This window comes from Bicyclus anynana, chromosome 11, assembly GCF_947172395.1.
Source record: "Bicyclus anynana chromosome 11, ilBicAnyn1.1, whole genome shotgun sequence".
Lineage (NCBI taxonomy): Eukaryota > Metazoa > Arthropoda > Insecta > Lepidoptera > Nymphalidae > Bicyclus > Bicyclus anynana.
In genome coordinates this window covers 356,333-368,695 of record NC_069093.1, presented here as the reverse complement: position 1 = coordinate 368,695, position 12,363 = coordinate 356,333, and the positions used below count along the sequence as shown (strand labels likewise).

The 12,363-nt window shown below is 37.9% G+C and overlaps 1 protein-coding gene across 1 annotated transcript in view; it reads left to right on the top strand.

The window, feature by feature from the left end:
* The window catches only part of LOC112051449 (epsin-1), a 40,664-nt gene that overhangs the window by 1,378 nt on the left and 26,923 nt on the right, over positions 1-12,363 (top strand). The gene's annotated exons all lie outside the window — the stretch shown is intronic.

Sequence of the window (12,363 nt, the reverse complement as noted above, 5' to 3'; positions counted from 1 at the left end):
TCTCATTCTAAAAGTATCTTATTAGACAGAAAGAGCTACAGTTCGTTTCATGTAGAGTGGTGCAGGTGACAGTTTGTTACACTCTTGAAAGTTTGTTGCGATTCACAATATGTATTATGACTGTCATACAGGTGACTGTCACCATACCCATGCTATCTGAAAAACACTTTAGCAGTGAATTCAAAACTAGCAATAGTGGGTTATAAAGACAACTTTACAGAATAACCCTCAAATATACATAGATTGCAAAAATAAATACTTACACAAAAAATATATATAAACACACAGTCCAAACTTCAGTACCTTGAAAATTTGCATAAAGGATCCTTTTATGTATAAGGTTACTGAGGCACTAAGGAAAGCATTTTAGACAACCCACCATCTTCCAATGGCCTTACTGGCTTCACAGTTATAACACAAGTGTAATAAACAAATTTTTCATAAAATTAACAACTAATGAAAAAATAGTGTGTAAATCGCTAGTCATTTTACCCCCTACAATAATTTAAAATAACTTAAATAATGAGAATTTTTATTAATAAGCTTATAATGATAAGATAAAGTAAATATCTTTTGAATATAATAACAAATGTACATAATTTTAAATACAGTGTAAACTCCATGTAACGTCATTCAATTTAATGTCAAACTCACTAAAGCATCAAAATCACATGGCTTTGGTTGGCTTGCTCTCCATACAGTGATACACTAATGTTACACCCACTCTCTATACCAAAAATTAAGTAACAAAAAGTACCTATTAAGTTGCCAAAATTAGTTAAAAGCTGTCTACATTTTTTGTCACTTTATTATCCTAGCCCGTAATAAACTCGTTCAGCATCATGCAAATTAAAAAATAAAAAAAATTAAATTTCACACAAAACACTTTCTAAAACATTCTTTTTTGTTTACACATTAGGATTGCACATGTAAACAGTTGTTTGACCATGACTAATAAGTCATGGACTTAATATGTCATCATATTCTTAGTTGCTCACACACTTTCTAATAGTAAACATGGCTAGTAAAAGAAAATCACTGTATACTGACATAAAGGTTTTACTTATACAAGTTTTGTTCTTTCCATTTACCAATCATTCTCTATAATACTATAAAATGTATAGTCCCTTTAGTGTCGTTATATAAAGTTTACATTGTAAATTGGGTGTAAAATGACATGCATTTTCTGCCTTCATTTTAAATTTGTTTGCTGACAAACATTGCACATTGTGTTTGTCTTTAGTATAGGTCACTTTACTTTGAGTCCGCTTTGAACATGAGGTGTGTGGTTGCTTAGTATATCCGCTGGGTTAGTAATAGCTGTGCAGGTGTTCCAATGTCAGAGTGGACTCAAAGTTTGCCTCATATTATATTTATTTTGTTGCTACCTTTGACTCCCTACAAGTTATTTCATAATTCTTATGTCTTTATGAACACTTCCCTTTCTGAGGCTAAAACACCAAAGACTTGAAGGAATATGGAGATTTGACTACATGGTTCTAAAGGTGATGAAAGTTTGTATGACATATTGTTTTGTCCAATACCAATTAATGAACTTAATGAAAATGAAAATGTGTCTATAAGCATAAAAAAAATTAGGTAACCACAAGATTATTACATGATACCTATATCCTATATGTAATTGATAAGTCAAACATATATACACTACACATTAATCATCATAAGTAGAATGGAATTTTAATTGTTGTTATAAAAAACAAGTCTATATTTAATTATGATTAACAAGATTGCCATAAGTAACTTGATAACATTTTTACTGTAAAATGTCTCTTAACCATTCGCTGCCCGCGAGTATTTTATCGAAAAGCCCATCTGCGTTGAAGAAGCCGACAGTCAGGGAATGCGGTTCTAATCTACGGTTGTGAGCCATTTAAAAAAATCTTTGTATTCCTCTATCGCGCGGAGCATGATACTGGGCTCGCCTATTGCTCTTAGTTTACTTTATATTTTTTTACATGTCACGTAACGGATACGATGGGCTCTCCTAAATGGGCGACCGGTCGTCCATTTAGGAGTCAAGTGGTTAAGTTATTTTTAGTCTTAGAAAAGCAATGTAGAATATAAACATTTACTACTTTATTGCAAAACACTGTATGATGGTGATACCAAAAATAGTAATTGGTTCTGTTAGTCGAAATTTTCTATTGTAGAATTGACAAGGTCCACACTCTCAAATCAGTTTAGTGGTTTAAGAGAAAAAGTGTAACAAACAAACTCACATTTATAATATGTTAGTACTAATCTCTTCTTATACTTTGGGTCTTGTTGCTAATGTGCTAAAGCTTCTAACATTATGCGAATAAATTATGTTTACCAACCACATATGCATACAAAATGTAAATAATAAATGTATAATTGCATGAAACATGTAATCAACATTCCCTGCTATTGTCACAGTTTAGCAATCATATAGTATTAATATATAAATAGTAGGGATAACCTTGCAGCTCCCAAAGCTATAAAGATGTAAAATTTTTATTGAGGAAATTCTCCAAAAATACCAAAACAGAGCACCTACTACTTGGTGACAGAAACAAGCATAGTGGTATAACTGCTCCCAATGAGTTTTGTCACAAAGAGATTTTTCAATACAAAAGAGCTGGGTTATTGCTTAACCTGCATTCAAGATATGAAAGCTATCAAACTTTTTGTATATATTTCTAAAAAGAGCCTTATTGGTAATAAATTATGAGACAAACTCCTATGACATCTAGGTTTTCCATAGATTATTTTATTTAATATATTTTGTCTCAGTCAATGAAGTTGCAATGTAAAATGTACTAATATCTTGATCAGCGGAAAGAGTTACACTGAGTTACCTAGTACATGGTCGAGGTTTAACACTTCGGTTTCGTCTCAAGTACAAATTATTGCAACGACACAGTAATATCGCAAACGTTACTACAGCATAGGTGGCCAACAAGTCAGACGTGGCCAGACGTGGCGTCTGCAAATTCGTTTCCTTCCGCTATAAACTTTTTTTATCACTTAGTGGATTTGCAATGTACAACATATTATTGTGGAATAACCCCAGCTGACTTTGCTCGAAAGGCACTGAAGTAACAAATAACCCAGCAGTTCATCCTATGTTCGACACAGTGTTGCTTCTCAACTGCAAGTGATTGCTACACTGCGTAAGTAGCGTCGACACAATAATATCGCAAAGGTTACTGCAGCGTCGGCGGCCGTGGTGGCGTCTGCAATGCCGTTTCCTTCCGCCATTAACTGTGCGGCAATGCTTCGCGACAACCGGTCATGTGACGGTAAGGTTGGTCGCACACCGGCTCGCCGGTGAACCGCGTCATACCTTCTGTATAAGGTACTCAGTTGCCGGGCAAACGAAAATTTAAGTAGCACAGTATACTTTGCGAGGCAAGGCCTCAAAAATAAAAAGGGCTGGAGGAATATGGCCGGGGAGCTAGATCCCCCGCGCCTTACCGGGATAAAGAAGCTAAGGCTCAAGGCACGTATCCCCACCCGGACCTCATCTGGCAGGAGATCACTTACCTGCCTGCATGTTGAAACCTCAGTATCGGTGGTACACGTAATTTAATATAAAATTGTAAATTGACCCGTGTTGAAAATCAAACATGGCAACTCTCTATAATAAAACTTCGCATGCCCAAACCAGCACTCAAACTTATTTTTTTTTAATAGTTATGTACTTATTAAATACTAACAGACGCCGCGCTGTTTCACCCGCATGGTTCCCTTTCACGTAGGAATATGGAGATCACTCAGGGATAGTGTAACTTCCCAACAGTCGAAGAATTTTTCAAATATGCTCAAAATTTAAGAGCCTATTCATTACAAACAATCAAATATTTCCTCTTTATAATTATTAGAATAGATTACCTATAATAATAATGACCAATACTACTCATCCCCTTCAAATAAGCGAAAAGCCTGTGTTGCAATAGTTCAGTGGGCGGGGATTGAACCCTAGACCAATCTGAGCGTCTCCTAACCGTGGAGGCAGGAGGCTCTAACCTTGCGACTGTATGGTAATGTGATTTGTACACTGTACAGTCATCGGCCGCCGCTTCGCTTAGTTAATTACGGATAGATGTGGAGACGACGCGGGGCCACGACCTTGCTTCGTAAGCGACTTAGCACCCGCTGCCGCCATGCTTATTTCTGCTTATTTATTTATTAAACAAAGTTAAGACTTAATGTTATTGAAATGTTAAGGTAACGTTTTCCCCAAACATCTAAAAGTGTTTTCAGATACGGTGACTGTCACCAGTATGACGTTCATGATACGTACTATTATCGTGAATCGCGATAATAGTACGTACGAACGACGGAAGTGACGAACCTTTGAAAGTGGTAAAATCTTCTTTGAGCTAGCCACCCTCAGATATATCCGGTCAGATGTGCCCAGTGGTATGCCGGCAGCGCTGCAGGCATGTGGGTATATCGGATCGTGCGTGACTAGCATTGACAAATGAAATACGCATATAATTATATCGAAATTATCCTTAGAGAATTTAGTGGTATAGGCATTTTGAAAAATCGGGAATTTTTGAGCCTACAAGTGGACTCAAATTTTGGCACATACTAGACTTAGTATTTAAATACAATGCTTATCTTCCAAATAGTCTTAATAATAATCGTATTAGGAGTGGGTACGACAATAGTCCAACGAGCGGGACTAAAACCCATGACCTCACGACGTTGCGTTCGGCCCCTTAACCTCGGAGCCATTGCGGTTATAGTTGGCTACTTTATACCGTTGGCTAACTGTACCTTGTCATGCTGTGACTTGCAGATATAGCTCTTATTGTGCAAGTCATAAGATGCACAGTTATCTAAAAAATAACAGGCAAAAATCACAAGTTATGGAGCGTACAGTAAAGAAATGAACATGATCGCCTCACTAACCAGATACTTATTTAAGTAGTAGTACATTAATATAAATGGAGATATTTTAAATGAATTTTAATATAAACGTGTTTTTTCTTAATTTCCAAAGAATCTGTCATTGGAATCGTCAAAGTAATTGCTAACTGATCCTATAAAATTCTCTAAGGATTTTTATTTTGTAAAAAATATCTTTGAGGAAATCTGGTGTTTGTATACTTACCATAGATATTTTTTTTGAGGCAATCTGATATTTGTATACATCTAAATTAAATATTCTTAGAGTATAAAAATAAATATATTGTAATCTAATCGTTTTATTTGTAGACATTTGACAAAGCTACTAGCTACTACCCATAAACAGCTACTAGTTACTACCCATAAATAAAATAAATTTGTAAATTTTCTTACTGTAAGAGATAATCAAACGGTGGACGCATATAACACGGCGGATAAAATAATAATAATAGTGCGCGAAATTGGTTCTGGCGCGACGTGCGTTGAACCCACCGAGTTGACTGCGGAGTGCTGGGCGACAACACTCCGCGGAATTAGCTTAGCACGCGCGCACTATAATGAGTTGATTTTTTTCTACATCTAATGACACGTTAGCCCTTGTAATCTATACTATTAATATTATAAAGAGGTAAAGTTTGTAAGTTTGTAAGTTTGTCACATTTTTTAAATGGGGTAATCTCCGGAACTACTGGTCCGATTTTAAAAATTCTTTCATCAGTAGAATGCTACATTATCGGGGAGTGCTATAGGCTATATTTTATATTGGTATCATATATATTAGCCGAGTTATCACAGTTTTTGTCATACAGGTCGGACTGAAAATCCTCTTAAACAAACTTATTCGCATGCGCTGCCTTAACTATTGAGTAAAATTGAAAATAATGTATGTATGTATGAGACTTTATGTATCTTTAAAAGTTCTACAAAAAAGTCAGCGACACCATATATCTATCTTCTATATATTAGCAGATATAGTACCTTTTGTGTTTTAAAAATTATTAATTTTATATACTTAGGTTTACGTCATTATTTATACAACTAAACTTTAATCCTTATTAAAATAAATTATTTAATAATCACAAGGATATTATGTAGATAAGATTTGCCCTTTACAGTATGTTAATTACTTAAATAGTTTCGGAGATAATACAAAATTTCTAAAAGACGCAGAAATTCCGCTACATGACGCCCGGCGCTTTCATTTACGTAGTTCCCGTTCCCGTGTGAATATGGGGATCAAACATAGCCTATGACACTCGCAAATAACGTAGCTTTCTATTGGTAAAACAATTTTCCAAATTTGTCCAGTAGATCCAGAGATTACCTCCTACAACCACACAAACTTTACCTCTTTATATTATTAGCATAGAAGTCTCTATTTCTCTTGGTCATACCACCACTCTCGAAGGACTGGACCGATTTTGCTAGGGGTAGGAGTAAGATAGAGAAGTTACAGGGTAGGGTAGGGTACGGGTAGGGAAGCGTAGGGGTAGGGTAGGTTTAGGGCCGGGTTTAGGGTAGTGGTAGGGTAGAGGTACGGGTAGGATAGGGAAGTGGTAGGGTAAGGGTAGGATAGGCGTGAGATAGGGGTACGGGTGGGATAGGGGTAGGAAAGGGATAGGGTACGGGGAGGGTAGGGGTAGGATGGTGGTAGGGTGTAGGTAAGGTAGGGGTAGGTTTGGGGTAGGGGTAGGGTAGATGTAGGGGTTGGGTAGGGTAGGGTTGGGGTAGTGGTAGGGTAGGGGTAGGATAGGGTAGGGGTAGTAGTAAAGTTGACATCGAAATTTACGCGGACGAAGTCGCGGGCGTCCGCTAGTCTTCTATATATATAAAAGAAAGTCGTGTTAGTTACTCCACTTATAACTCAAGAACGGCTAAACCGATTTAGCTGAAAATTGGCAGGGAGGTAGTTTAAGCCAGGAGAAGGACATAGGATACTTTTTACTTTTTCTTATACTTTTTTTTACGGGTAGGGTAGAGGTAGTTGAAAGTTTACATCTAGTTTCACGCGGAACGAAGTCGCGGGCGTCCGCTAGTTATTATATATTCAATAGTTTTTATTTATAGATATATAACATGAAATGCCAGAATATGGTACATGTGGATAATCGAAATATATATAACTCAAAGGTGACTGACTGACTGACAGTGATCTATTAACGTGCAGCCCAAACCACTGGACGGATCGGGCTGGCATGCAGGTAGATGTTATGACATAGGCATCCGCTAAGAAAGGATTTTGATAAATTCAACCCCCATGGGAATAAAATAAGGGACGATGGAGGATTTGGAATAGAAGTAGATTTTACTCTGGATCTGGAAAAATCCATGGTTCCCGCGGGACGCGGACGAAGTCGCGGGCGTCCGCTAGTTAATACATATAGGTAATAAAACTATATTTATCTCATATCCCGGCATACTTGGAGTGCACAAAAGACCCTTGACTGCTATCTTACGATGTTAAGTGACGATGTCTGTACGATGGAAGAGCTACAAGTTTATTCCACCCATAACTCTGACGGTTTCTTCGTGGCATCGTACCAGAACGCTAAATCGGTTGGCAGGACGGCGGGTCTTTGCCGGTAGGGTGGTAACTAGCCACGACCAGACCAGACCTAAGCCAATTTTAAAATTATAAAATCCTAATCTGACCCGAGCTAGAACTCGAACCCAGGACCTCTCTGTTTGAGATTCGCAGCACTAAGAATTACACCAGAGACGTCTTCAAATTTCTTTACGTTACGACTTTTTGTATGTTCATTAGGTGTGTCGTAAAAACACTAGAGACACTAAACATTAGAGACGTGCGATATTTTTTCGCGAACGTACCGTATCGGAATCCTCGCCAGCCTCTCTCACCGGGGTCATCGACCGCGTAGCATGTGACGTCAGACGTGATTACGAGATCACACGCGAGTGTATTGACACGCGCTCAGTTTGTCATGTCCGCTGGCGGATGGTCGCACGGAGAACAATGGGCGACCTTCAGTGATGTACTGCAGGTGACATGTTCGCTGGCAGTAGGGTTACCAAGCGTCCAGCATTTTGAAAGGGCGTCCCAGCGTCTAGGGGACAGTTCAGGCACCACCAGCAGTCCTTGTGGAACACCGCTGGTGCTGCAAAAATGATTATTATGGGCATCCGATATCACTTACCATCAAAATGTTCGTTTATTTAACATATTTTAAGATATTAGTGGTTCGTGATGTATTTCGAATACGATGTTTGCTAACACTAGGGTTACCGAACGTTCAGCGTTTTGTTGAACAGTTGAAGCACCTTGTGGAACACCGCTGCAAATGTTGATGTCCGATATCACTTCCCATCAAAAGATTCGTTTGTTTGTTTGTTTATCATTTAAGATATCAACCACGATATTCGTGATGTTTTCACAGACGATTTTGCTAACAGTAGGGCATTTTGTTGACATCTGTAGGAAAGACTTGAAGCACCATCAGTGGTCCTTGTGGAACACCGCCGGTGCTGCAAATGTTTAATATCACTTCCCAACAAAAGATTTGATTGATTGTTTACAATGTAAGCTATAAACCATTTGTGATGATTATATGATAATAGATAATATGATATTCGCTGACAGTAAGGCTACCATACGCTGGCGTTTGGTGAGATTTTGTGATGAAATGATATCAATAGTCCAATGAATGGAGTTCAAACAGCTTACATACTCTCAGTGATGAGTCGAGCCTTTAGTCGAGGATCTATTCAGTATTTATTGTTAGTTCATGCGAGAATGTGCGAATCCTGTCGCTATAATTTGATTAAACTGCCTCGTTGTTCTAGTGGTGTCTATGTGGTTCGTGTATCACGAGGTCGTGGGTTCGAGCCCTGGGTCGGGCTAAGAGATAAGAGCTTAAATTTCTTTTTAGAAATTTTCGATTAAATTTTCAGCTCAGATTTGGGAACTTGGTGGTGTTACACCCCCATGCCTCGGAGAGCCCGTAATTCCGTCTGTCCTGGTCATTATTATTAGCTTCTGATAGTGGTCGTTAAATAAACACTTACCCGAACATCTCTGTATCCCCTGTTCTACAAGGTGCGACCCCTGTGACGCTAACATGCTACCAAGTGAAGAGAAATAGACAAAAATATCGTCTAATGGCAGCGGACTGTTGTATCTTTTGTTTTTTTGATTGAACGCGCTAATCTCAGGAACAACTGGTCCGATATGAAAAATTATTTTAGTGTTAGATAGCCCATTTATCAAGGAAGGCTATAGGCTATAATTATTATTATTTTTTCCTACGGGAACGAACACCACGCGGGTGAAACCGCGCGGCATCAGCTAGTTAGTTAATACGTAACGAATAAGGATGTGTTGTTTCTGTACACAAACTAGACATGTAGCGTATGTTATACACACTCGCTCATAGTGTCGCCCCCCTCGTGTCGTCGCCTACTCATTACCTAACAAGCGACAACCCTGTTAAGGAGGCGACACACTTTCCTCTTGTGACGTCACGAGATTTTTCTACGGCATTACCTAACTATGGCCACGTTTGGTGTCAATGATTATTATGTCTATGGATACTGTTGCAAAACTGCTGACTACAGCGAAACTACGTTTGTACAGCCATGCTAATTTGATTATATAAATGCTAAACTGAGTTCGTTTGTGTGTTGCCCTTTACAACGTAATAGGTAGTAAAACAATCATCGTGAAATTATTAAGAACTAGCTGATGCCAGCGACTTCTCATGGACACCCCGAACCACGACTTCATTGTATAAAATCATTCATGCTATAAATATATCTGGTGAAAGTTTCCTTATAATAGTTGCCCGAGATTAGCCCGGACAATCAGGCTCTTTAATTTTATTTCAATAAATGACTTTATTTATATACCTAGCTATTGATGTATTGTATTGATACAAAATTATTTCCTAGGGTTTCTACTTATGTTTCTATCTATAGATGAATTATTCAATGACAAAACGCTTGTTAAATGAATAATCTAACAATTTTCACATTTAAAGCGAAATATAGCTATCGGTTAGTTTGAAATTTACACTGTGATGAGTGTATCAAGTCATAATCATTATTTCCTATCTTTCATTATTACCGGATTTTTTTTTTTTCCTGAAACGACGCCCGCAGCAGGTACTAGTTATTGTGAAGTATGCGTTTAATTACTATTGTTTTCCTTTTGTTTGTTATTTCCCATACTCGACACACTTATGAATACCTTTGTATTCTCTAGTATTTTCACACTGTTCTATGATGAGTGAATTATCTGCTGTTTTTTTTTAAATCTCTACGAGCTTTTTAACCCTGCACCTGGGTCACAAGTTCTCGTCGTTTTCTTTCTGTCACACGATGGACCAGACTTCCACATAGTGAAAGCTTTTTTTGGAGATTGTTTATGCTTTTTTATGTCGACTCTATGGTTACCTGTTTCTTTTTTTGTGGGTAACGAAGATGTCACACATATTTATTGAACTTGAGGTTATACGAGTATATCCTATCTATTATGGTATAAGAGATTAGCACGTTAAATCTGTTTAGTATATACATAATGTGAAATTCACGCGGGCGAAGCGTTTATTAAATAAAGCAACAACTAACGCCAGCCACTCACGATCAAGTTCCAAAGCGTCCTGCAAACTTGACGGTTTACTTGATCGTGAGTGGGTGTCAGGATATGTTAACTACGAGTACCTACAGGTTAACACAAACGGTATATACTCCTACTAACGGTAATACAATACAGTATGAAGTATCGAAATCAGTTGCGCTATTCGACGAGTATGTTTTATAACTCTACAGCGTGAGCTTCGAATTCGTCTCTATATCTCTCTATCTATACTCTATAGTATCGTGTTAGAGAGTCATAGAGATATAGATACGGAACAAGTCGACGAAAAACCATCGCTTAGAACAAAACACTACAGCTTCAATTGGACAGGTACACATATGCCTCATGTGCACATTCTAAACAATGGCGGTAGTACTTCCCCCTGACAAATTCTGTTAGAAAGATTTCTACTACTATTAAGTCACACTATCACACTAATATTATAAAGGCGATATTTGTGTTTGTGTGTATGTTTGTTACCCCTTTACGCCGCAGCTTCTGAACCAATATTGCTGATATTTGACATGGATATGGAATATACTCCAGTGATATTTCTGAATATTAGCCAGAAATCCAGGTCAAAGACAGGATATTACGCGAACGTAGTCGCGGGCGTCTACTCACTTGATTACTATGGTATGCTCGTCTAGTTTTAAACACATACTGGGCCTTTAGTCATCAGCTCTCTCAAACCTCTACAGATTCATCTCAACTGATAGATTGTTTCCCAGATTTAACGCGTCGGGTTTTACTTAGTTTAATTATTGTTTGGACAGTTTTCGTACAGTGTGCAAACTCCTTTACCGTGCCCCCGTGTACAGCACACGTGCAGTGAGCTAGCCACGTTACGACAAAGGCCAGACTAGCGGAGCCATGTGAGCGTCATACCTACCTGCGCTACCTGCCTACACCTACCGCTACCCGGTAGTCGGTACCCGGCGTTAGTAGCTGTAGCCGCGTCGCATGTAGTGGCAGTGACATTGAAATGTGCGTTTTGTAGAGGGGTATAGAGTAAAAGAAGGAATCATGTCTCTTATGTGAGTATCGTACATTTTTGTTACTAATGAACGTTTTGAATTTGGTTTCCGGTGTAATTTGTAGTAATTATGAATATTATTTATTTAAACGGGTACATACCACGACAAAACGACGAGATTTTTAATGTCGATATTTCGACCCAGTTGCATGGATCGTGATCACGACGGGACTGAAGTTGCGAGATGCGAAGTTGAATCCAGCTGTTAGGGGCAGAATCGATCTACCCTCTTTCTAGTTCTTGTTCTTTTTTCAACAACCTCGCGTTTTTGTCTGTTTTTACCCGTTTAAATAAATAATTTTCATAATGAACAACAACGAAATAAGTTTAAAATCATGTAGTAATTATGTCTGTAATGTTTCTGTTAGTAGGGATTTTAGTAATTTTTTTTTAATTATTCACTTGATTTTGCATAAAAATACATAGTAGCGGATGATCGCGACTTTGTCATAGTTGAAATACTTTCGTACAAAGTCAACGTCCTTGCTATCACACGTTAGGGGTTTTATTGTTAAAAATCAATCCCTTAGTGCTAATCTACTATGTAAAAAGTTTAAAAAAATATTGTTTTACATCAAACAACCATTTAGTTGGCAAAGGGCATTTTTTAACCCCGGACTCAAAAAGGGGAGTTTTATAAGTTTGACGTGTCTGTCTGTCTGTGACATAACTCCCGAACGGATGAAGCAATATCAATTTAGTTTTTTTTTTGTATGAAAGGTGACTTATGTGCGAGTGTTCTTAGACATGTTTGACGAAAATCGGTTGAGCCGTTTAAAAGTTTTAGGGGTTAAAAATAGGGAAGTATAACCAAATGTCTGCAAATATATTC